General features: G+C 43.8%; 1 long non-coding RNA gene across 1 annotated transcript in view; it reads left to right on the top strand.

Moving 5' to 3' along the window:
- Positions 1-11,964: 11,964 nt before the first annotated feature.
- The window catches only part of LOC309624481, a 298,479-nt gene continuing 283,468 nt past the window's right edge, over positions 11,965-26,975 (top strand). Inside the window, exon 1 of the long non-coding RNA XR_014241964.1 lies at positions 11,965-20,695. This is a non-coding gene — a long non-coding RNA (uncharacterized lncRNA). The remainder of the gene's footprint in view (positions 20,696-26,975) is intronic.

Below are 26,975 nucleotides of genomic sequence, written 5' to 3'. Positions count from 1 at the left end.
GGTCACCCTGATTTGAAGGAATGGCAGACCAGGGAGCTTGGAGTATAAGCACCTAGAGGACAGGAAGGGCAGCTTTTGCATGCTTCATTCACTGTTACGGGCATAGTATGTGAAAACTGAAAAGTACCTTAGAGATCATATATTCCAAACTTTGCATTTTATATGAGGAAATTAAGGACCAGAGAGTTTAAGTGATCTACCCAAGGTCACACAGCAGGTCGGGAAGACTCAAGATAGATTTTTTTCAGCAAATAACCATGAGTACCATCTACAAAGACAGGGCAGTATTACAGGGTTTGATATTGTAGTTACAAGCCAGAGTACAGAATCTCAAATGTTCTTACCTCTGGGGCCAAACTCAGTGCACTCATACCAGTAGCATTTCTCATTATACATTAGCTCCCAGCAGTGAAGAACTCACGATTTAGAGCAAGGGTTCTCAACCTCAGCACTACTGACATTTTGGCCCAGATAATTCATTGTTGGGTAGGGGTCTGGGGCTGTCCTGTGCATTATAAAACGTCTTGCAGTATCCCTAGCCTCTACCCACTAGATGCCAGTAGCATCTAGTTTGGTTCTCCAGACACTGTCAAATGTCCCCTAAGGACCAAAATTGCCCCAGTTTAGAACCACTGATTTACAGAAGAATTAATCTGACACCTGTTCAAGGCTCCACATAAGCATCATTGAGCTGAATGATATATTTGTATGAATAGTGAGGAAGGTAGAAAGACCTAGAGAGTTAAAGAGGAAGACTTGATATCATCATAGTATGCTCCAGTGCCTAGGACTATGCTTGGTACAAAAAACTTACATTCCATCTTCTTAGAAATTAATAATTATTATTTATTATTCATAATAAGTGTTAACGATTGTTTTTACTATTAATAATACATGTTCACTTATTAATAAAAATCTTCTGAATGCTTAAAGTTTACATTCAAATAATTTTCTTTCATTTTTCTTACTCCTAATGTACAGTGGGTATTCTTTTCCTAATGGCCATTGCAGTTTTTCTTTTAAAAAAATCATAGACCAAAGAGTATACAAAGTACACAAATATAGAGTAAAAATAATCCCCCAAATAACAATTCTAAAAAAAATCTCATCCACATTTGATCCTTTACTAAATCAAAATTCACTTGGATAAATGAGCAAACATCTGAGGTAGATTAGCTTGCATTAGGGCAATCAGATTACTTTCCTACCACCCAGCCCCTAGGTAATAAGGACAGAAGTGGTTAAAAGGGATAGAGAGGAAGGATGGGATGTGGGCACTGCAGAGTACCAGTTTCATTTCATTTCAAACCCCCAGTATGAAGCAACTCCAAAGCCCTAGGGCATGTAGTGACCTATAACTTGGTTGCGGTACCAATGTGAGGCTGGCGTGTCTGAGGAACTGGTGAAAGGAGCCCGGCCAGCTGACCAGGCCCACACTGGACTCGGCTCCATTACTCACAGATGACACGTACGACGTGATTCTGGTAGGTGATTTTTAAAAACTTGTTTCTCTGTGAACAATTGCTATCAAGTGAGGGATCAAACCTCAGGGAAAGTTGGAAAGGCAGTTACCTGCAGTTAATGAGCAAGGGCAAGCACAGAAACACTGGCCTCTCAAGGGAAATGAGAATTAAGAGGAAATCAAGAAGTTGTACGAACATTCTCTTATTGTCACGTTATTCTCAAATTTAGGGAGTCAGAAAGTTCTGGAGCACAGTCCTCTGGGTTGTCTACTGTGAACTCTCACTTACCCAGGAGCACGTGAGTGAGGGTCCAGCCTGAGGGGCTCTGACGCCGCGGGCTGGGTGGTGGGTGGGAGAGACAGTAGTTGGAAGTCCCAGAAAGAGGTTTGCTTGGCGACTCTGCCTTTCCAGTGCTGCCTTCCCAAGCAGCTCTCGCTTAACTCTAGGGTGTCGGGTACCAAAGAGCTGCCTAGAGTCAGGGATGGACATCAGGTGTTCTGTCTGGCCCCGTAGAAGCACGTCGGCTATGGAAGGATGCTAATATCAGGAAAATAGACCCGACATGGAGAGGCCTGGCAGTGTCACTCCAGGGGCTTAGAAGGAGGCCAAAAGATGCCTGTTCTCCTGAAGACTCATTGGCCAGGGCGATGGCTGTGCTTTCCAAGGCTCATCAAGCTGTTCTGATCTCCTTCCCCGCTCGTGCTAGCACTGAGGCCCAAAGAAGCCAGACCCAGCAATGCCCTGGGCTGTGCAATTTCCCGTCACACGTTCCTTCCCTAAAACCTGGAGGAAGAGACCAGCTGCATATCTTATCTCAAAGGGGCTAGGGAGTGGACTGCCTGCTTGGAGGCACTCCCAGCAGCTCCAAATCTCTGACAAACCGTGGCTCCCACATGAGCCAGCGGGAAGGTATTCACACTTGGTTCTACCCCCAGTCACCAAGCTGGACAGAACCCCACAGTTGTCCTTCTTCGGAAAAGTTCGCCCTTCCATGATGTACCAGGTGCTTTATGTATTGTCTTATTTATATGTTGCAACAGCCTTCCTCGTAACGACATGGCAAAGTGCACATTTATAAGTGAGAAAACTAGGGTTAGGAGAAGGAAAGTAATTTGTCCAAGGTTGCACCAACACGTAAGCGATCTGGCTGGGATAGAACCAAGCCTAAGTCCTGGGCTCTCTCCATGACAGCAAAAGGATGTCTAAGACCCAAGAAAGATGCAGTGTTTAGGTCAAGACTGAGCCTCTCCTGCCTGACTTGTTCTGGGACAGACCTGGAAAATTCCACTGGGGCTGCATCTCTCCATGCCACCTGCCACATGGTGGTTCCTGTGGCACCCCGAGAGCACCCTCAAAAGTGGCTATGAGCATTGCTGCCCTCTGGATCTGGACTTCCCACCACACGCAACCCGGGACCTCCAGAGATTCAAGGCAGCCAGTCAGCCCCACAACCCAACACAAGACCTCACAAGACCTCACATACAGAGACTGTGGGCCCCTTCTTAGAGTTGGGGACAAACAGGTAGCCTTAGCCTAACTACTGGTGCAGAGAGCTTCATTTATGTTTCCTATGGTTTCTCTAACAAATTACCACAAATCTAGTGACTTAAAACAGCACAGATTTATTATCTTACATGTCTGTAGGTGAGAAGTGGACATGGGTCTCACTGGGCTAAAATCAAGGTGTCAGCAGGGTTGCATTCCTTCGTGGAGGCTCTAGCAGAGAATCTGTTTCCTTGCCTTTTGCAGCTTCTGGAAGCTGCCTGCATTCCTTGGCTGTTGGCCCCATTCCTCAGCTCACCTTCAGCATCAGCCACAGCAGGCTGAATCCTTGTCACATGGCATCCCTCTTCTTCCACAGAAACACCACCTTCTGAATCTCTTCTGTCTCCCTCTTCCACTTTGAAGGACCTTTGTGATTCAATTGGGTCCTCACAGAAAACTCAGTATGATCTCCCCATCTCAAGGTCCTTAACTTAATAACTTCTGCAAAGTCCCTTTTGCCACGAAAAGTAATATAACAGGTTCCAGAGATTAGGACGCAGACATCTTTGGGGAGTGGGCATACCCCATAAGCCCAAAAAACTCTCCTCAGGTCATTTTCACACACGGAGTGCAGACATTTTGACAGCTCTTGCCCGGGGCCACCTTGGATTGTGAACAAGTTGAGGATGGGACCTCTCCTGTCTTATTAACCAGCGCCTGACACATGGAAGGCAGTCCGTGGGATCTGATGCAGGAATAAGTGCCCACCATGGCCAACAAACCAGCCTCTCCCAGTTGCCTTTAAACCCAGTGACCTTAGATGACTCACATCTGCCTCCTGTCTGACCGCTCACTCTTAGACACAGCCATCCTGACCGTGACTCCGCATCAGCACAGAGCGTGGGCTGCATTCACCCACCAGAGTCTCTCAGCCTTCAGTAGGGGCAATGCCATTTGTGGTGAGAAGTTTGCAAAAGCTGAGATATTGCCCTGGAAGACTCTGAGAAAGCCTCAGAGACATGATGCTGTCTCACCCCAGCATCTCACATGCTTAAATCAACACATGAAGTATCTCTCCACCCTGTGAGCATTGGGATGGCTCTACATGTAAAGGCCCTCAGGGTAAAATTCAAAATGTTCAAAGTACAGAATAAGCCTGGCAAGTGGTTTTGTAAACGGAGGGATGCAGTGCCCCCTGCACTCTTCTCTAGCATCTCCTCTGGCACCTTCCAGTCATAATGAACAAACACATCACACCCTTACCCCCAAGATTTTGCCCCAATTTTGAGATGAGCAAACTGAGCCTCGGGACAGACTAAGAACTTGCCCAAGGTCATCTAGCTTATAAACAGGAGAGCCCAGTGTTAACCCTATCTGACTCTCAAAACTGATGTGCTCTCTACGTCATTACACAGCCTCCCAACACGATGTGATGATCCTGGCCACTATTCATGCCCCAGGGCCTCACCAGGTGACCAGGAGTGTCCACTACACACAGGGCTGCCTGGGCCCAGCTTTGAATATTAGGATCAAAAACCTTGTGATGAAAGCTGTCATTTCTAGGGTCGCATTCCCTCAAGATTTGCATGTACAGTAGAAGGGATTTCGTTTAGACAATTGGAAGAACTTGCCCAAACACTAAGGACTGGGTAAGACCATTGGATTAAAATTTTCCAAACATAAGAAGAATGAGACACTGGAATGGAATTATTGAGGTGTCTTTGGAATCTTTCACAATACTGTCCACAGATCCAGTAGCTAACTAACGCTGTTCACGAATAAAAACAAAAAACAAACAAACAAACAAAAACCCACCTGTGTCTTCTTCCCTAACCCTGTCCTATCATTCACCTCGAAGCCCCACAAGTCCCAGGTGCCCGGATTGAGGACGAGGAGGGGGAGGTTAACTGTCACCACCTCTCAGGGGAAAACAAACCCCAGAGTCCACTCTGAATCTGTGGCTCTCAAACTTTAGCAGGCATCAGATTCACTAGGAGGGCTTATGAAAATGGAGATTGCTGGCCCCAGCCCCAGAGTTTCTGACTCGGTAGGTGTGAGGTGGGGTCTGAGAATCTGCTTTGCTAACAAGTGCCCAGGTGACACCGAGGCTGCTGGCTGGAGGACCACACTCTGGTAACTGCCCGTCTAGGCTTCATTGGCCTCCGTCCTTATACACAGTTGGATTAAGAAGGGATCTAGGCTTCCTCCCAGCCCTGAGGCGTGCCCCAGGGTCTATAGGATGACCAAGTGCTCCTTTTCCAGCTTTTCTTAGAATAGTCTCCCCAAATCTTGCTGGGGCTGTGATCTTTCACCGAAGAGGCACTAGCCTGCCATCGCAGCTGAGATTACATCTTTTGTTTTCTCTGAAAAGATACGAATCTTGAGCGCTGGCAGAGGATGTGAGCCACCTGTATACCAAGCTGCCACCGGCTTGGCACCGAAGTTTGCTTAACCTCTGCTCAGCTGCCGCCTTCTGAGGATTTTCTTGTCCCGCCCTTGGCCAGGCTCATGTTTTTCAAGTTCAGTCCTGAGAAGTCTCTCATTTACCAGGTGGAGGAATCTGGGCTTCTCTCCTGCACGTGTCCCTTCTGGATTCCCCTCTTCGGCTGCTCCCCATCCCACAGCAGAGGCAGTGGACCAGGGAGCAGGGATGGCCCGAACCAGCTGTCCCAGGAGGGAGGGGTATTTATCACCACAGTGTCTGGAACTGTTGACACATGATGATAATAAAATGCGGTTTGTTTTCTTACTGTTTTTGAATTCTCTACAGACACTGTACTCCCCTTCCCCCCTCCCCCTCCCCATGCCCTGCACCTGGGGCAGACAGCTCCCACCCAGCCCCACCTTGGTCCACTGAGGCCACACAGGGTTGCTATTCTAGAAGCCTTGAATTTGAGCATCATTCCTAAAAGGGCCATTGTCGCAAGGTCCCCTGGGAGCAGGTCTAGACCCCATTCCCCTTTTTTTGTCCCTTCCACCACCTCCATCTCCACCTCCACCCTGCACTGTCCAGCCTTGGGACCCTAGAATCACTCTTACTCATGTCCGTTTGTTGTTCCTTCACTCCCCACGCCACCATCCATCAAAACCTGCCCAACCTCCTGCCTAAATGGCTAAGTGATCTGCCAAACCCATTCTCCCTAAGGCCTTCATGGAAAGTCAGGACTTCTCCCAGACCTTGCCACACCTAAAACAGCAGGATTTCTAGGTTGAGTGGTGTCCATTTGCAAAAGATTGTATTGCTAATGATGGCGATGAAGTAGTTCAAGGCTCCAAGAAGGGTCAACATGAAAAAGGTAACCTCTGGCCAGGACCCCCCTCAGATCAGCTGTGTATGTGAACTCTCAATGTCCATCCTATGGCACCAGCCTTCTTTTAATATCCAAACAAATGGCCTGAGCCCCCATCCCATGGGAGTAGAGTGCTTTCCTCCAGACTCCTAAGCGGGGGCATGGCAGGGGTACTCATGGCCTCCTGGCCACCTCACACAGATCTTCCCTTCCAGGGACTTCTTGGTCCGTGTTTACCATCTTGCGTCCTGCGTTTATGGTTTTCTCTGTGCACCTGTGTGTGTTCCCCTCCCCTCGGACGCTACCCCCTCCTCCGATTCATTCCCCAAATTAATGGAGAATCACTTTTGTGCATAATCATATTTTGACTGAAGTTTGGGAAAAACATAACAGAAAATAGCTTAAAATTGAATATTGGTCATCAGTGTTGTTAAAATTGCTATTCTGTTCCCACCCCTCTCTCCCTCTCTAGCTGGATCTTTTCTTGCTCATCTTCTCCTAGTTTTCCAGGCTCTAAATCCCTCTGTCTCCCTCTACCCACAAACTGCCAAGCGAAAATGGAAAATTTCTGTTACTTTATTATATAGACATGCTTAAGTCTGAACATTCCCTTCCTAGTGGCTTCGGGGCCTCTTTTTCTCATCTGCTTAATAAGGTTTCCTTAACAAAAAAAACACCTTCCCCTGGCATGAAACCCACTGATCCCAGCGCACAGAGAAGCTGCAACAGTCATTCCTGTTTTGAAATAGCAAAATTTCCTTCCCTGATATCTAGGCAATTTCCTCTTCTGCCTACAGGCCTCACTTTGATTCCTAAACCATAAGAGGCTTTTCTTGTGCCAATTCGCTCTTCTCAATTACTTACATATATTTTTTCATAATACTGTAAAAACATTTCATATATTATTGCAAAACAAAACACATGATCCCATCACTCTTTCAACCATTTTCATTTTCAAATGCTCCACCCACACATATTTTAAGGTATCCATGTTTTCCTCTTCTACTTTTTGATTTTACTGATACTACAAACAACTTTCCATGTCTTCATTGCTATTGTTTTAATAGCTGCAGCACATTCCATTGACTTATTGTCCCACAGGTTAGCTATATGTTCCCCATCACAAAAACAGGGATCTTTCCCAAACAGTGGGAAACGATGCTTGGCACATAACAGGATCTCAATAAATGTTTGTTGAATTGAATGATTGAATAAGTGAATGAGACTTTCAGATTGTTTCTAATTTTTTTTTTTTTTTTTTGGCCACGCTGCACAGCTTGCAAGATCTTAGTTCCTTGATCAGGGATTGAACCCAGGTCCACGGCAAAGAAAGCACAGAATGCTCACCACTGGACCGCCAGGGAATCCCCATCTAATTTCTTATTTTTATAGACATGATGCTATAAATATCTTTATGCGTACAACACTTTCCTTTAGCTTAATTATATCCCTGATATAATTATTTCCCTGACAATAAAAACAGCAGTAGCGGTGATTATAACAGCTAATATTTATTGAGCAGTTACCACATGCCAGGCTCTGGGCTAAGCACTTTTTACCCCAAATATCACTGACTCCTCAAAATATCCCTTTGGGAAAAGTACTAACTACCTTCCTTTTACAGATGGGAGATGCAAAGATTATCATTTGCCCAAGATCACACAGCTTGTACAGGGCAGAGATGGGATTTGAACTAAGGTCTATCCCACTCTAGACTCTGAGGTCTTAACTATTACAAGGACTTAAAAGATGAAAGGTGTGAACAAGCTTATGACTCTTGGTACATACCACCATGCTGCTTTCAGAAAAAGCTGTGGCCCTTTATAGACACCTTATTTTGAAGTATGTCACTTGTAAGGGGCATATACTTGGGTTTTGTTTTCTTATTCAGTCTGACAACTTTTACCTTTCAGTTATAATATTTAGTTCATTAACATTTAATGTAGTAATTGACTCATTTGGATTTAAATAACCCACCTAACTATTTGCTTGCCTTTATCTAAATTGATTTTATCTTTTTTAATTCCATCTTCCCTTTCTATTAGTTGGGTAGGTATATATTCTTTTATTCTTTTTAGAGGTTACCAGAAAAGGGCTTTTATTTTTAAATCTCCTGGCACTCAATAAATACAATTATTGGCACATTTTTTTGCTAGACACTCATTAGTCAACCTAAAATAAATTGTCTCCTCAAGTCCTACATGGCACTGTGGGTCATAGACTCAGGTCCTCCAGAGCACGACCGCAGAATTCCTTATGCACAGGCAGTGCCAATTTCTGGCATTAAATATTAAGCAGTTTCTGTTGTCCTCAAAGTATAAACAAGCAAGCGAATCACTTGATACCCAGATTCAGATGGCCATCAGTGTAAGACACAACCTGAGCACAGGCTGATGGCAGAGATGGCCTCAAACCCAGCCTACCCTGCCTCGTGCTGGGGTCCCAAACCCCACAAAGACTCTTTCTGGGAAATAGAACCATCCTTCCATGATCTGATCCAAAATGTTGTGCAACCTACCTTCAAACATGATATAGTAACCCTTTAATTATTCGTTAGAACAGAGGGCATACAAATATCGCTTTTTCTTGGCTTTGGACAATGGTTTTACATGTACATTTGAGATGTTCTCAAAACTTTAGGAGTAAAATGAAACCATGGTGCAAAGGGCTGGAGCAAAAATGAGCCTGAAAATAGTCTAAAACCTTCCTCCTCCCTCCAAACTGCTGTTAAATCTATCCAGAGTTTGGGGTGGGATGCCAACTGTTTAAGACCCCAGGGTATCTATGCATGCACTTCAGCAGTAAAGTAGTCTACGAATTCCTCAAAATTATCTCCCTGGAACCTCATTTGTGACCACGAACACAAATAATGAGAATGGAAAACGTCTTTGGCTGGGGAAGTAAATTGTTTCTGTTCCTTAAGAGTATGATTTTGAATCTGTTAGCAAAGCTCTGCCATCTTGTCTGGAATCAAGAAGGTCAGTACAAGGTAAAGCCCAAGCGAATGGCCCATCCTGAACTGAAATAAACACAACACAACCCAGGGCTATGTGCAATGTTATTCTTTCACCTTCCTCCTGGGACTTCAGAGATTGTACAAATGGAACACAAAAAAGGACGAAATAATGTAACAGTGTGAAATAATGCCAGGGGAGAAATCTGTTTACTGGAGGATTCAAAGAAGAAATAAAACATACTTAAACTGTGGATGTAGCTACCTCTGCTCCCTAACAACCTCCTCATCCCTCAAAAAGAAAAACAGTTTCTCTTTTCTTTTTTTCCACAAGATTTTTCTCATTTCCAAAACCCTTTCATTCTCCCTCTCTCTCCTATATACACACAGAGAAAGAACCATAAGATGTTAGAACTGAATGGAGGCGCTGGAGAATCAGCAAAGCCAGTGCTTTTCAAACCTGTTTTAAACCAATGGATCTGATTATTGACTAAAACATATTTATAAGCTGTATTAGCTATGGCTGCAATGATGCTATGTAACAAACCACCCCCAAATAGAATGCTTTTAACAACATTTATTCTCTGCCTACAGATCTGCAGGTTGATGGTAAGCTGGTCTGGATGGGACTTGGCTGGGGAAGTTCTGCTTCAGGCTGTGGGTTGGGTTTAGGTCTGCTCCACACATCTCTCATTTTCTTTGCCCAGTGGCTACCTGTGGGCACATTCTCATAGTACACAGAAGAGCACGAGAGGCAAGCCAAACCAGGCAAGTACATGTTTAAAGTCTCTGCTAACATCACATCCTCTCACATTCCATAAATAATTCAAAAGTAAGTCAAAGTAAGTCACATGGCCAAGCCCCAAACCAGTAGGACAGGAGAATGTGGTCTGCTCCAAGGGAGAGAGAAAGGGAGTGACTTATTTGCTGACCAGTAATCCAATCTATCACAGGAACCAAATATATAAAGTAGACATAAGTGGCTCTTTGCTAGTTGAGTTAGAGATGTGGGGAGCCTGGACCCCATGCCCTTCACAACCCCAAATTCCCAACAAGTCCTCTAGCAACACCTAGGGCTTCAAGGAACACAGCATGAAACGTAAGGCGACCTGCTCATTTTACAGATGAGAAAGCTGAGGTGCAAATAATTACAATAACTTGTCCACCATCTGAGAAGTGTCAGGCATGAGGCCACCAGCAAGAGGACCCTTTCTACAAGTTTTCAAACCTAATGACAACTGGTCATTTTTCAGTCTCTAGTCACAGTTACAGAGATTACAGCAGTTACATAGTTTACAATTTGTGTAAATTGCTTGCAACTGGAGAAAATATTCACAAACCAGGTAGCATAGTAAATAAAGAAAAAGAGGGAGTGGAGAATATGATTCTGACTACCAAATCTCCAACCACTCATTTCACAGCACAAAACTCAAACCCAGCTACTTCTTTTCCTGACACCCATGTATATGTGATGTAGATTAGAGCAGTGACAGACCAATGGGAGAGCACATAGTCAAGCCAAATTCTAAATGCATCTTTGATAAAGAAAATTTGCAAATTACAAAATAAAAATAAGATCATAATTCTATCTGTTGGTAAATGATGGCTTCAGAAGCCAGAGTATTAGGAAGAGGGTGGCCTGATAACTGCGTAACTAGAGACAAGCTGAGGGCGTGCCAAAGACTGGACGTCTCTCGTACTCATCCTTGATTTCACAATCATGGGCTGGGTAAGGCTGCAAACACCTGGCCTTCTTTGGGATCCTGGTGTACCTCTGGCTTCACTCTGGTGTCCCATTAAATGGCTTCTTTTCTTGGCGCTGACCCTACTCTCTGCTCCTGGTATCTACTCCTGCTAAATCCTCCAGCTGGACCTATAGGTCTCTTTGGTGGTCAACATCCTCAGGCCATACATGCTCCCTCTAGCGCCTCTAGTGCTTAGGAGTTACAGTGCTGGGGAAGCTTCTACCCTCTATAGTGAATCCCTTATTCCATGTCACTCAGAGTAGCTGTGCTTTCTTGATCAAATGCTAACTAATACAACCAGTGATTCCCATGGCCTCAGGCAATGCAAACAAAGACCCTTCCGTCTTTGCTTCCCATGTGGTTCCTCTGAACAGCTTTTCCTCCTAGTTTCTGCTTTCTTGACTGAACTTTGATCACCACCATCACCATCAATCACAAACATCTCTATCACCACTACTACCACCAACACTACTGTCACAGTCACCACTACAACCACTACCAAACCACCATCACCATTACCAAAACCACCACTACCACCATCACCACCATCGCCACCATCATCACCACCACCACCACTGTCACCACTGCAGGCACCTGCTGCCACCACCACAACAAATACCCCTGCCTTAGCTCCCTTAATTTTCACAGCAATAGAATCATCTAGATAACATTATTGCTATTTTACTAATGAGGAGCTGAGGCCCAGGGAGATTAAGTAACTTGACAGCAGCCAAAGGGAGATTTATTTTTTTTTTAAGATTTATTTATTTAATTTATTTTTGGCTGCGTCGGGTCTTAGTGGCAGCACGCAGGATCTTCGTTGAGGCCTGCGGGATCTTTCGTTGCGGCGTGCGGGCTCTTCCTTGTGGTGCGCAGGCTTTTCTCTAGTTGTGGCATGTGGGTTCTCTCTTCTCTAGTTGTGGCACCCAGGCTCCAGGGCACGTGGGCTCTGTAGTTGTGGCACGTGGGCTCCAGGGCACGTGGGCTCTGTAGTTTGTGGCACGCAGGCTCTCTTGTTGAGGCATGTGGGATCTTAGTTCCTTGACCAGGGCTCGAACCCGTGTCCCCTGAATTGTAAGGCGGACTCTTTACCGCTGGACCACCAGGGAAGTCCCCAAGGAGAGATTTAAACCCAGCTCCAATTCCAAGTCCCCTCTTCCTTCACTCCACTGCACAGCCTCCAAAACTATGTTTAACAGAGCAGAAGAGGGTAGTGGCCAAGAAGCAAAAAGGACAGGAAGAAGCAAAACTGGGCTGATCAAGAGAAACAGCAGCTAGAAGGCATGAGGCAGGCACAGAAGGGATGGATTCAGACAAGTCTCTCAGAGCAGAGCTGGGGCACGGGTGGGAAACACCAACCACCTGGTAGCAGCAGCTCTGACCCGGAGCCTGCCTGAGGTTCCAAAAGGAAGTCGCCTTGCTTTTGCCGACCCAAAGACAGAGCCCCAGAGGAAAGCTTGCCCACTGCATGGAGGACAGAAATCAGGTCTTTTCTGGCCTCCAAAGGAAGAGCCAATGAGTTCAAAGGGGCAGGGGTCATAAATGACCACGAGAAGCACCTGCAATGCCCACTGAATGCCTTAGCCAGAGTGGTTCTCAGCCCTGACTACACCTTAGAAGCATCTAGAGAGTTCTAAAACTTACTACTGCCCAAGCTCCACCCTCAAAACCTCTCTTACCTTTTTAACATTCCCTAGTTCATCCTAACGTGCAAGAAGGACTGAGAAGCAATGTGTTGAAGCAACACAACTCTGAGCTTATGATTTTCTTCCATTTGAGTCCCCAGAATTCTCTCACACTCTAGTACGATTTAGTTGGACTCTTGAACAAAGTGACTCTGGGTATTAGATGGTGGTAAAGGAGGTGAGAGAAATGTTCTATACCAGAAGGGAGAAAAAGATAAGCCTAATTTTAGACCGAGGCATCTACCTGCTTTTTAACTGGGGGTGAAAGAAATCAAGAATTAATCTACAAGCTGAAACAGTAAGAAAAGGTACGTGGGCTGGAGGGGAGCCCTGCAGATGGAGTGAGGTGCTGCCCTGTCCCCCGACTCAACGTGAAGTTGCCTTATTTTCTACAATATCCAAAGGCTTCATGGAAAAAGAGAAATTATAAACAACTAATGACGGTTAGCATTTGCCAAACACTTATTATGGGCCAGGTACTGTGCTAAGTTCTTTACGTATGATAACTCTTAATTCTCAAGGTAACCCTATGTGGTGGATGCTAACATTTTCCCCATGATACAGATGAAGAAACTGAAGCACAGAGAGGCCAAAAACTTGCCCAAGTTCACACAAGGGTCAGAGCTGTGATGGCATCCCAGGAATATGCCTCCTAAATCCGTACTCCTAACACTACACCATCCAGCATGTCAACCCCCATGGGCCCTGTGATGGGTAATATTATCCCCATTTTACAGGTGGAAAGACTGAGGTTAAGTAACTTTCTCAAGCTGCCACATCACCTCACTAGCACAGCCTGGATTGGGACCCTCCACAAGTAGAAATATACCAGATGGGTTCAGAAGCAGTTTAGCCTAGAGGCAGAGAAATGTTTCTAAATGCCCAGTTCTTCCCCAACACCACCCCACCCTTCACACTCAGAGAATACACAGAAATCACATGCAATGATACTTCTAAATAACTGCATTTTTAAAAATCTACCCAAGACCCAAACCAACACCGGCGTGTGTGCTGAGTCTGAAAATGACACCTAAGTAGAAGGAAAGGGTGAATCCAGCCATGCTCTAGGCTGGGCAAAACATCTCAGATTATTTGTTTCAAACATTTTGCAATTGGCAAGACCCAAACCACATTTTTCAAACCATTCTCTTCTCCACTATCTCCCTCACTGCCCTGCTTTACACTGTAAGCCCATGTGTATTTCCCCAAAAATGTAATCCATATGTCTCTGATCCGTTTACACTTAACTCATCAAATTGTTGTTCACTCAGAGTTGTTGGCTGCCCATGAAGCCTTCTGAGACTGTCTATGAGGCCTTCAAAAGGCTCTTTCGGCCTCTTTTCTTAGAAACAGGAAGCTACATTTAGCCAAGGGCAAACGAAATTGAAAATGTTGGCAACAGGAGGAAAGAAGCTCCAGGACCAAAAAGTTTGTTCTTCGCTCCCATGGCAGAACAGCAAGGAGGGTCCCCCTAAGGAGGTATTTCAAGGTCCTGCGTACTTGCTTTTGGTGAAACATCAAGGCCAGAGTTGGTCCAATTTTGTCTTCAGCCACATTCACAGCCCCTCTGTTGCCACAGCCCCTGAGTTGGCTCTGGAATGGAACAGAGAACTGGCAGTGCGTCCCTGACCTGGGTCATCAGTGATCTGATGGTATCGACTGCTTTGGTGGAACTAAACCCCACATACTGGACTTCTATCTCGGTAGCTAAAGATCTTGCAAGTTCTGCTTTTACATCTGCCTTAAAAAAACACCCATACGTATAGACAACAAGCCAAACACTTCTTAAAACAAACCATTACATCTGATATGGTTTAACTCATCCATGTTTTTTGGCTTTTGCCAAAGGTTCTAGGTTTGTGTTTGGTTGTTGGGTTTTTTTTAATTGCCTAAGTTTACCTAACTTCTGTCCTTTGGGAAAACCGATCTATGTAGATAGGATTTAACTAAAGAGGCTCTAGCCATTCACATGTGTTTTACATTTTCTAATCATCCTGAGCTCTGTACGTAGTGAGCAGACTGAGAAAATGATGGTGATCTCATTTCAACATCACTTTTTATCCTTCCTATCTCCCAAGAATACTAATGATGGCTGGAGAGAATCTCACTTCCTATTTCCAGACGATCAGAAGCTGGTATTTATGGGAACCCTGGCAGTGTGTGAAGTTGATTGAGTGGGTGGAAGGCTCAAAGGGACATAGCAACTCTCTAAGATGTCCACATTCTCAAAGTTGACCAAAACGTTAGTGAAGATTCATTTTAAATACTCTAAGCCCCTGATTAAATTAAATATGACCAACATTTAAGAAATGCCAACTGTATGAGTCTTCTAGTATTGTGTAATAAACCACCACAACTTTAGTGGCTTAACACAACATACATTTGCCATCCCAAAGTCTCCACAGGTCAGGAGTCCGGGCATGGCTAAACTGGGTCTCTACTCAGGCTTTCAAAAAGTTGCAGTTAAGGTGTCAGCCAGTCTACATCCCCATCCAGAGGCCTGACAGGGGAAGGATCCTCTTCCAAGTTCATTCAGGTTGTTGGCAGAGTTCACTTCCTTGTAACTGTAGGTATCCCCATTTTCTTGATAGCTGTTGGCCATGAACTGTTCTCAACTCCTTGAGGCCACCCTCGGGTCCTTGCCATGCGGACCCATGTTCTTAAAACATGGCTAATTATTTCTTCAAAGCCAGCAGCAGAATCTCTTCCTTCAGGAAGGGCCCAGTCCGGCTTCAAGGGCCTTCACCTGATTAGGACAGGCCAACCCTGTATATATCTCCCTTTTGATTAACTCAGAATCAACTGATTTGGGACTTAAATTACATTTTCAAAACCCCTTACCTTAGCCACATAATATAACCTAGGGGGGGCATGACACCTGTCATATTAAAAGGCTCCATCCACACGCAAGGAGAAGTGTGTATGCCGGAGGGTAGGAATCTTGGAGGCCACCTTAGATTTCTGCACACCACACCTACTATGTGCAAAGGTATGGTGATACATAAGGTATGAATCCTACCTTCACAAAACTCACACCTAAATAAGGGCAGTGGACATGCAACAAATAATGACTACTCCCTGAGGTATGTTTTGTAATAGAGATATGTTCAATGTTCAGAAACAACACAAAAGTGGTCATATAGAAGCTGGGATTTGTAAGTTAACTAGAAGTTCAGCAGGCAAGCATGTATGGGGAAGAGGGTATTAAGTAGGATTGGGCTGAAACAGTGTGGTATGATTAAGAAATTATCAGGAATTTGATTTTCCTAAGAGCTCAGCAAATGTGCTGAGCATTTTTATTTGTTTTATTTTGACTTATTTATCTTCTTAAAAAAAGTAAGAAAATTAATTGCTTTAAAGCCTGGTTGATGGACCATGTATATGTGTATGTGATATGTTGCATGTGACCCATCCACTTACAGCAATCATGAGAATAACACTGAAGGGAAAATGTATAATAAATTAACACCCCAGCTGCTATGGACTGAATATTTGTGTCCCTTCAAAATTCATATAGTGAAGCCCTAATCCCCTGTGAGACTGTATTTGGAAGTGGTCTCTGAGAAGTAATTAGGTCATGAGGGTAGAACCCTCATTGTGGTATTAGTGCCCTTATAAAAAGAAACATAAGAGAAATGATCTCTCTCTGCCATGTGAGGATACAGCAAGGAAGCAGCCATCTGTAAACCACGAAGAGGTCCTCACCAGAACGTGACCATGCCAGCACCCTATCTCAGACTTCCAAACTCCAGAACTATAGAAATAACTGTTGTTTAAGCCATCCAGTCTATGGTATCTAATTATAGCAGCCCAAACTGATTAAGACATCAGCCCTATGAGAAAATGTGCTCCTGGGTCTCCTTCAGAATATGTGGACCTTTTACAGTCAGAAGCTTCCCTTGAAATAATGTTTCATTCCAGAAAGGTGGAAATGTGTCCGTACCTACATGCATAACAATAGGAAAAGCCAAGGCAATTTCTGTATCCCGAGCACAAAGAACAGCAACCAAAGTTGGACATAAAGCCGGGCCAATCCCAGTGCCTGAGGTGACACATGCTGAACTGCAGCCCACATCCTGGCACTTTCGTAACTTGAAACAGGATTCACTTTTGAAGCTTGAAGCCTTCTGACTCTTCCACCACAATATATAATAAACACAGGCCAGAAAGAAAATGCCTCTAAAAATTACAGTAGCCTTTATGGCAACTCCAAAACACCTCTTGAACCACTAGGAAGATGACAGTACTATAAATGAAAACGCAATCATCCTGCAGGCATTTTAGGTCCACGTGTTTCACTTCCACCACCAAGTCTGACTGTGGGGTATTTTCTGATTACTCAGACATGCTCAAGTTAGCCTGTCTCTCTGGGGCCCTCCTGACGAGCCACAAAGCAGAGGGGAAAGCACTTTAGATATGACATTAGGAGACCTGGGTTCCAGATTCAACTCAATTCAATTTTTTCTTTCATTTTCCCAGGATTGTTGGAGGACAAGTGAGTTTCCCACTTACTGGATAAGTGAGTTTTCCAGACAACAGAAAAACTTGCTAGCTACAAGATGTTTGCACTTTATTGTTTAAACATGGGAAATTCTCCTAAGATATGGTACATATTAAGAGATGGGCCCTGGGGCCAGGATGTCTGGGTTTGAATCCCAGCTCCAACACATGCTCACTGCGTGACACTGGCCAAGGGACTTCACGTCTCTGTGTCTCTGGGTATAGTCTCTACTTCATAAACTAGTGCTGAGGGTTAAATAAGTTAACAACATAAAATACTAGAACAGTACCTGGCATATAATAATCATTTCAATAAGTATTATGGATATTATGATAGAACAGAATATAAAATATAAAAGATAAGAGGGACTTTTCTTCTCAGGGTCATTGTCATAAACACCAAGCAAAATACTGTAGGCATATGTACATACCATATATTATATACCATGATACACCCACTCTCACTAAATACACACACACACACACACACACACACACACACACACACACACACATGCATGCATATAAAAATACATAAAATCATGCCTTTTTGACCCACTGGAATCAATTAGGAAGGGTACATCTACCCTAAATGACCTCAGAAGGTGGTTTTTAATGACTTGTGTTTGTCTTTTTTTAGCATCCTAGCCTCCCCTCTCATTGGTCTAACTGCTACCAGTCATGTCTGGCTATGCTTGTGTCTTCCCCCTCTGAGTTGTTCTTCTATTCTTCTATGACTGGGAAACCAGAGTACAAAGCTTGCTAGAACAGTGACCAGAACAAGAGCACAGAGATCTGAATGAGAGTCTTACAGGCTCCGTTATGAATTCAACGAATGGGCTTAAACATTTGGGCATTGTGTCACCTATTTTGATTGAATAGAACAGTGTTTAGCTTGCTTTCTGGATCTTGAACATATTCTAAATGTGGTTTTCAGCTACATTCACGGGGCCTTCATGCTCTGTGAGCACATCTCAAAGACCTCCACGGTGGAGAAGGGAAAGAAAAAGGTTTATCCAGGGAGGCTCCAAGCCCTCCACTTCCGCTTCAACCATGGAAGCTCTGATATTTTATATAATGGGATTCTGCATACAGTGCCATTTGAAAAAAGGATTCCACTGCTAAATCAATAAAGTTGACAGCTACAGTTCTACATTGTCATGTTTGCCAGCTATTTGACATCTGGACATATGCTCTTCTCTGTATGTTTGAAATATTTCAAATTAAAAAGAGAGAGAGAATCACAGGCTAAACCATCACTAGGAATTAAACATAAGAATTCATACACGATAAATGAGACCAGACATCTATAGAGAGCATTTCCAAATAAGTCACCGTAACTATTATTTATAAAAAACTTTAATGAGATTAGGCTAACCCCATAACCCAGCAGAGAGCCACCAAGTTAAAAGTAAATAAATCTAAAATAAGTTATAATTTTGAGAAGTCTAATGTCAATGATGGTTATAAATAGATGGGAGTGAATTGCATGGTTGGGAAAAGGAGAATTGTTAACAATGATTTGTCAGTGATTTTCCAGAATTCACCAAAAGAGATTCCAGTAGCTGATGTCAAGTTTCTACTCAGAAACATCCTTTGAGTGAAGATGGACACATGAGCATGATACAATTACCTTTCAGCAACATCAAACTCCCTCTTGTTCTAATTCTACCCTTACCACTGTATTAACAAGTATTGTTTTGGCTTCAATAAACAGAATGACACAAAAGTGTCTTAAAAAAGCTTAAACAAGGGCTTCCCTGGTGGCGCAGTGGTTGAGAATCTGCCTGCCAATGCAGCAGACACGGGTTCGAGCCCTGGTCTGGGAAGATCCCACATGCCGCGGAGCAACTAGGCCCGTGAGCCACAACTACTGAGCCTGCGCGTCTGGAGCCTGTGCTCCGCAACAAGAGAGGCCGTGATAGTGAGAGGCCCGCGCACCGCGATGAAGAGTGGCCCCCGCTTGCCACAAATAGAGAAAGCCCTCGCACAGAAACGAAGACCCAACACAGCCATAAATAATTAAATAAAAAAAAAAAAAAAAAAAAGCTTAAACAAGATCAAAGTTTATTTCTCTCTCACAGTCATGGAGTCTGGAAGTAGTTAGTCCAGAGCTGGGTCAGCACTTATGATCTCAGGAATCCAGGCTTCTTCTACATTATTGCTCTGCCATGAGTGGCTTCCATTCTCAAGGTCCCTTCTGATCCAAAATGGCTGCTAGAGCTCCAGACATTATGACTACATTCCAGGTGGCAGGAAGGAAGAAGAGGAGGCAAAGGAAATCCCCCTTCTTTTAAGGAGACTTCTTAAAACTTTCACACACCCTTTCTGTTTACATCATATTGGTCACAACTTAGTCACATGGCCACACTTAGCTGCACAGAAGGCTGGCTGGGAAATGTAAACTTTATTCCAGACAGTTCTGTGCCCAGCCAAAACTCAGGCATTGTACACTGTGAGAGAAGGGAGAACAGATATTGAATGATAACAAAAGTCTCTACCATGCCAAGTCATCTCCCGATTTCTATTTTGACTTCCTAAATGAACATGGTCAGTGGAAATACAGTGGTATCCCCATTATCCACTCTTCCCCTAATTATATTTTTAAAAGTACCTATTATTTGTTAAGTACCTATTATGATTCACGCAATGGAATACTATTCAGCAATAAAAAGGAACAAATTATTAATATATAGAACAACATTGATGAATCTCAAAATAATTATATTAAGTGAACACAGCCAGAACCTCCCCCAACTACAAAAAAAAAAAAAGAATATGTGTCATATAATTCCATTTAAATAAAATTCTAGAAAATTCAAGCTAATTTATAGTGACAGAAAGCAGAACCATGGTTGTCTGGAAACAATGGAAAAGAGGAGAAATACTGCAAAGGAACGCAAGGGGACTTTGGAGGTGATGGATACGTTTGTTATCTTGATTGTGGTGATGGTTTAAGGGGTGTATGCATATATCAAAACTCATCAAATGGAAAACTTTAAAAATGTGTAATTGATTCTCATCATTTATCCTTCAATAAAGCTGTAAAACACTTTTTTAAAAAAAGAACCTATTACATACCTGGCACTATGCTAGGCACTAAGGATACAAAATAAGCTATGAGTCTTATCTCCAAGGGCCTCACAGTCCGGTAAGTTGTTCTGATGAATAAAACAGGTTTATGAGTTTAGATGGGATGAATGGATCCCCCAACACTGAGCACCCCCAATACAGTCTACAAACTGAGGACCAGATCCTGGCTGATGCATCCAGCCAACCCCCCAAATCTAGCCTGAAACAGCCCATCAGGCTTAACCATTTTACAGTGAGAAGCAACACACATGTATACACCACACTGTAGATCTATTTTTACATATGGCTGTGGATACATACGGGGAATAATATTACTACTTTAAAAGTCCCAAAGTTGGGGAGGGATAAATTGGGAGACTGGGATTGACATTTACACACTACTATATATAAAATAGATAACTAATAAGGACCTACTCTATAGCACAGGGAACTCTACTCAATACTCTATAATGGCCTATATGGGAAAAGAATCTAAAAAAGAGTGGCGATATATATATGTATAACTGATTCACTTTGCTATACACCTGTAACTAACATAGCATTGTAAATCAACTATACTCCAATTTAAAAAATACCAAAAAAAGAAAAAATAAAATAAAGTCCCAAAGTTAACTGTGTGTTTTCCCTTTTAGAAATGAAATTCAATGGCATGCTCCCTTCACTTTTCACATCTGTGTTGCAGAGCCAGAGAGGATCATATGACAAAGCCAAGAAGTTGGCACAAACAGATCTTCAGAAGGAATAGTCTAGTAAGACAGCTATTTGGAATCTGCTATTTCCAAGGACCAGTACTGCTCATGTCTTGGCATCTCTGGGCACTGCTCTTGTAGTGTGGGCAATGTTGCAAGGGTGCAGTGCTAAGCTCTGGAAATCTCTGATGTCGGCTCAAGGGCAAATACTACAGATCAAATTCTTGACTCTATTTGATCCTCAATTTTGCCCCCTACTTCCTAGGGCTTATGAAGGTTAATAGAACATTTCCTTAGAACTGAAAGCTGTTACTCCTACCTCTTCCACTTTGAAAAAAAAAATCATAAAAGGACAATGGTTGTCAGAGGTTGGGAGGAGGAGGGAGAGGTGAATAGGCAGAATGCAGAGGATTTTCGGGGCAGTGAAAATACTCTGTACAATATCATAATGGTTGATACGCGTCACTAGACATTTGTCCAAATCTACAGAATGTACAACATCAAGAGTGAACCCTAATGTAAACTGTGGACTATGGCTGATGAGGATGTGTCATCAATTGTAACAAATCTACCACTCTGGTGGGGGCTATGGATAATGGGGGGACTATGCATGTCTTGGGATAAGGGCATACGGGAAACCTCTGTACCTTCCCCTCAATTTCATTGTGAACCTAAAACTGCCCGAAAAAAAGTCTTAATTTAAAAAATTGGCATGCAAAATGATAATCAATCTCATTAGAATTATGTAAATTCTAATAAAAATAATAATGAGATTGGACTTCCCTGGTGGCGCAGTGGTTAAGAATCCGCCTGCCAGTGCAGGGGACACAGGTTTGTGCCCTGGTCCGGGAAGATCCCACATGCCGGAGAGCAACTAAGCCCGTGCGCCACAACTACTGAGCCCACGTGCCACAACCACTGAAGCCCTCGCTCCTGGAGTCCGTGCTCCACAACAAGAGAAGCCACCGCAATGAGAGGCCCATGCACCGCAACGAAGAGTAGCCCCCGCTCGCCGCAACTAGAGAAAGCCCACAAGCAGCAACGAAGACCCAATGCAGCCAAAAATAAATTAATTTTTTAAAAAACAGGTACTGAAATCATCGTTAAAAATAATAATGAGATATTATTCCCCAACATAGTGACCTTTTAAATTACTACAGTAATAAGGTGCTCATATACAGAAGGTAGGAGTATATATTGGTGTGTTCCTCTGGACAGTAATTCGGTAAGAGGCATAATGATCCTTTTGAAGAGTTCTTGACAATGTATGCAGAAACAGTTCCAAAAGATTACACAATAAAGTGTTAACTCCTTTTAAGAAAGTCATTAGTTGCTGTGTAGATAGCTTCAATGTAAAAAAGCAACAAGATTAGGTCAATTCAAAATCCATGTCAAAAAACAGAAAAAACTTTTTTCCAGTCACCCATGAGGCCTTTCCTTGTGTGGCCTGAACATCACTGAGTAGGGAGTGTCATACACAGTTGCATCAAATGCTCCCCACAACCCAAAATACCTCCCCCCTCTTATCCTTACCCATACCTGACACCCCTGTATTATTGATTAAGATGCTGAGCCTGGAGTGTCCTCTGGGAAAAGAAAGCAAAAATCCAACTGACCCCCTTTACCCAGAGAGCCTTGAAGGACTATTGTAAGGTAACCCCATGGGGTTGTTCTGCATGATCGCTGTGGACCTGGTGCAGGTGTGACAAAGGACCATGTGAGATGCACGAGGCAATGAACTCTCGTTATGGAAAATTTTCTCAAGAGCCAGTCCTTCTTATTGTAAAACAATAATCTGGAATAAAGTGATGAATTATTCCATATAAAATCACCAAATCTTAATTCTTTTCAAATGTTGATGGGTTTTTAAAGATCCATGATTCAAAGCACTCCTTTCACTTTTACTCAATCCCCTAATAAAAGCAGACCTGCTCTCCTCCTTAAGCCCAATTTATTGGCATTTGAAGTGTATTGACTTACTAGTATGTGATTGCCCTAATTACACTGGAACTTCCAAAGCCAAGGAACTCTGCTGATGAAAATAATCCCTCCCAAGTATCTGCTTTCTGACTGGGCACCTCTGTGGATTGAAAACACATTTCAATGCAAACTACGAAGGGCTTCCCTAGTTCTTATCACATTAATTTTGTGGTTTTAACTTTTCGACTGGAAAGTCAGTTTCTTCCAGAAGTCCTTTTCTTACATCATTTGAGGATAGCCTGAGAAAGCTCGTCCATGAGAAGGCCCAGAGCAGATGTGGCAGGAAGGAGAGGGGAATCAGTGACAATCTTCAACATTTGTTCTTTAATGACAAGTAGCTTGACCCTCCTGAATAGATCGTTTGAGTAAACTACTCACTCCTGAAACTCTTGGAAATAATTCTGTCAGAAAAAGAAGTCCCTCATTATCATGTGGTTTTCATGAGCAGATATTTCTGGGGGGAGAGGAGGCAAGTTAAGGACAGGGAGATGTCAAAATATGGCTATCAAAACCTAACATTGCAAAGCTTACAAAACACTCATAGCTACAAGCTGGAGTCAGTCCCATCCGCAGTATGTCACAGAGACGTTTCACAACATTTACAACATCACCTCCCGGACACGTCTACAGCTTGCTCTGTGCCCTCGGACAAGTGCCTCCTTGCCTCTGAGTCTCATCTCTCATCCACACAAAGACAAGGCTGGACTAGGGGACCGCTACTGTCCCTCATGATCTATTCTGTTCTAGAATCCAGTCCACAGAATTACCTTGATGCTCCCCTAGTGGCCGTGCTTTGTCTTGGTGCCTTAATTCTTTATGATATCACTCTGCCCAAGACTCCTCAAGGAAGTGAATTCTGATTTTTTTCAACACCATGTCCAAAATGCCAAGAGAACCTCTTCAGGTGCGTGTTAAGAGTGGTTCGTGGAGAAGAGTTGGAAAAAGCCTACTGTCTGTTGATGGACCTTCTGAACACCATCCATACAGAATGACCCAGAGCTAGAGGTAGATTTTCAGGGTACATCTGGCAATGTCTGGAGGTATTTCTGCCACTTCCTGGGGGGAAGGGTATAACACTCTTGACATCTAGTGGGTAGAAGGCAAAGATGCGGCTAAACATCCTACAATGTACAGGACAGCTACCAACAACAATTATCCAGCCCAAAGTGTCGACAGTACCGAAGTTGAGAAGCCTGGCCAGTCCACAGAATGAGTGGGATGGTGCAGACAGCTACTCTATCCCCTTAGAGTTGTCTGTGTTCATCTCTCTTCAATTCCACATTCATAAGGTTACTCTGAGAGCTAGAAATTGGCCATTGTGGAAGTATTTACACCACAGATATTGGCACACTCTACACACCAAGGCAATTTTTTTTCTTTTTTTCTTTTTTTTTGGCTGTGCCACATGGCCTGGGAGATCTTAGCTCCCCAACCAGGGATGGAACCCACGCCTCTTGCAGTGGAAGCATGGAGTCCTAACCACTGGACCGCAAGGGAATTCCCACGGCAATTTGATTTCTGAGAGCTCGCTGTGAAACATTAGCCAACGCACTGCTACTCAGAGCCAACACCTAAAATAACTGATTCGAAACTCAAAAGTGCTTTTAGCAAGAAGGCTGGATTGTAGGGAAACTAGAGACGATTTTACCAATGAGCAAGAAGTCTGACCTCATAGCAGCATCGTGACAACGAGGACAAAGAGGAAAGGAACAGTACGAGGGATGCTGTGGGCAGATACTTGAAGACGCTCATCTTGTTGTTTTGTTTGCTTACTCATATGTACCTTGCCTCCTTCCAAAGAGCATTTGAGGGGACAACAGGCTTATTTATTAAACTCCTCAGAGGAAAAGCATGATGGAATGATAACAATTCAATATATTTAATTTTGAAAACTTGGCATACAAAAATAAAGATCAACACACGACAGGTTGCGAAGCCTGAGGAGCAAAGCCGAGAAGTCAGCCTTTCGGCACCTGGCCCGGGCACCTGAGAAATGCACTTCCTAGAAGAGCACAGGTCCCAGAAGTGGGCAGAGCTGGACCCCACTAGATCCCTGACGACGGACTGCAGGGACCACTCGTGCCTTTAAGGGCTTCACACAGACGATGGATGCCCTACAGAAACTCAAGCCACATTGGAGGGAAAGCCTTTCCCCGAGTTTGCTCTTCATTACTGTCTTGATATTTGCCTCTGGTTGCTATAACAAAATCTGGCTTTGGAATTTTTCTGGGAACAAATAGGAAATAGTTGGGGGGGGGGGAGTTCAAGACCCTACGCACATTTAGGTTTGGTTATAAACACTCATTGTAAAATAAAGCATTGACTCATTAAACCCAAAACGAAACCAAAAAGTATTTTTTTAATCCCCATTCAAAAACTCTGTGTTCCAGAGGTGACCCGCTAGAAAGCTATTTGTTCTTGACAAGGTCACCAGCAAAATGAACGAACAGGGTGGAGCACTGACCAGCTGGGGTACTAGTCATCCTGTGCTAAGACACCCTCTGCTTCTAGAGTGTTTGATTTCCGGAGCTGGGAGTACTAACCCGACAGCAGAAATTTTCCACTTACTAGAGCTGATTATTGGGTCCAGTGATTATTTTTCACTGAAGAGAAAACCAGGCCTGCAGCCATGTAAACTCCAGCACCAAGAGTCTGGAAAATCTTACAAGGGCATTCAGGCCTAGGCCACACCTCAGACCCAGATGTGCCAGGGTGTCTCTGTTTTTTTCTGTCTTTCTGTGAGGCCGGGATATCGGAAATTTTGTTCCTGAATCTCCACCTTTCACCTAAGCCCAAATTAATCTCCCAGTTCACATCCGCTGACTTGTCTTCTAAGACCAGCCTTATATGTGGGAAGAAGCAGTTGTCACCCCGAGAGAGTGATCTGAAGAATGGGAAAGGCTCTCCACCTACATGGGCCAGCCAGTGTGACTGGGGGTCCACAGCATGGACAGCTGTTGTCAAACACAAAGGCTACAGGAGATGTACTGGGGAAATACCCTGTTGATCCTTCAAATGGCCATCTGGCTCCATGGCTCCAACCTATCTTTCCCATCCTACCCCCTCCTGCTCCCCAACAAACCTCCTCCACTCCCATCAAGCTCATACCTCACTATCTCTTACATCCAACATAGATGCCTCACAAATAATGACAAAAATATGCTCCACATCGAGCAATTTTTCTCTCTCATTATTGCTCAAAAGAGAGAACAGATTTGTTTGGAGGAGATATTCAAGTAAGCCACTCGGGGAGGAGAGGCAAGACCTCAAGAGGTGTTCAAATAGCAAACAGTAGTCACTGAACTACTATTCATAAAATAAGAAAGGAAGGAAAAAGCAACAGGCCACTGGAGGCTGGGCCTGTGTGGGAGGGGCCTAAAGAGGTAACAACTATAAGAGTAGCTCCTTATCTAGTATTTACCACTATCGGGCACTGTTCCAATCTCTCTATATGTATCCACTCATTTAACGCTTACAACCCCATGAAGCGGTCAGTACTATTATCCCCATTTCACAAATGGGGAAACAATGGTCCAGAGTGGCTCAACAACTTGCCCAAGGATACTGGCTAGTGAATGGTGGAGCTAGTGAGCAACGGTCTGACCCTAGAATCTGTTCTTTGTACCACTCTACTCAACTCCCTCTGTGGGTAAACCTCTGGGAGTAGCTGAGGAGGGACAGCAAAGCAGAAGAATTTTATCAAACATAAGAAGATGCTAATGTAAGATACACCATAATCTTATGGATTGCTACGAAAATGCTGCCAATTATACTATGACACACCATCACACTAAGACAGTAAGTGGTTTCAGAGATAGCAATTATTCAAATATGAAAAAGGCGCATCTTAGAAATGATGAAATATACAGCACTGAAGGGGGGTAATGAGCCTGTTTGCTGTGGGTTGTGCAATGAAACCTCATCTCCCCTTGGAATTCCTGAGTGAAATCCTACATTCTTCACCGATGCTTTTGTGGGTATAGATTCTTGGGGGGAGATGGTGGCGGGAGAGAACTTACAGAAGTGCCATTTGTGCGCGCGTGCACGCGTGCACACTCACTCATCCATGCAGGCATGGGTGAACAGGTGTAG

This window comes from Balaenoptera borealis, assembly GCF_965194805.1.
Source record: "Balaenoptera borealis genome assembly, chromosome: 2".
Classification (NCBI taxonomy): domain Eukaryota; kingdom Metazoa; phylum Chordata; class Mammalia; order Artiodactyla; family Balaenopteridae; genus Balaenoptera; species Balaenoptera borealis.
This window is presented reverse-complemented; position numbering and strand designations above follow the sequence as displayed.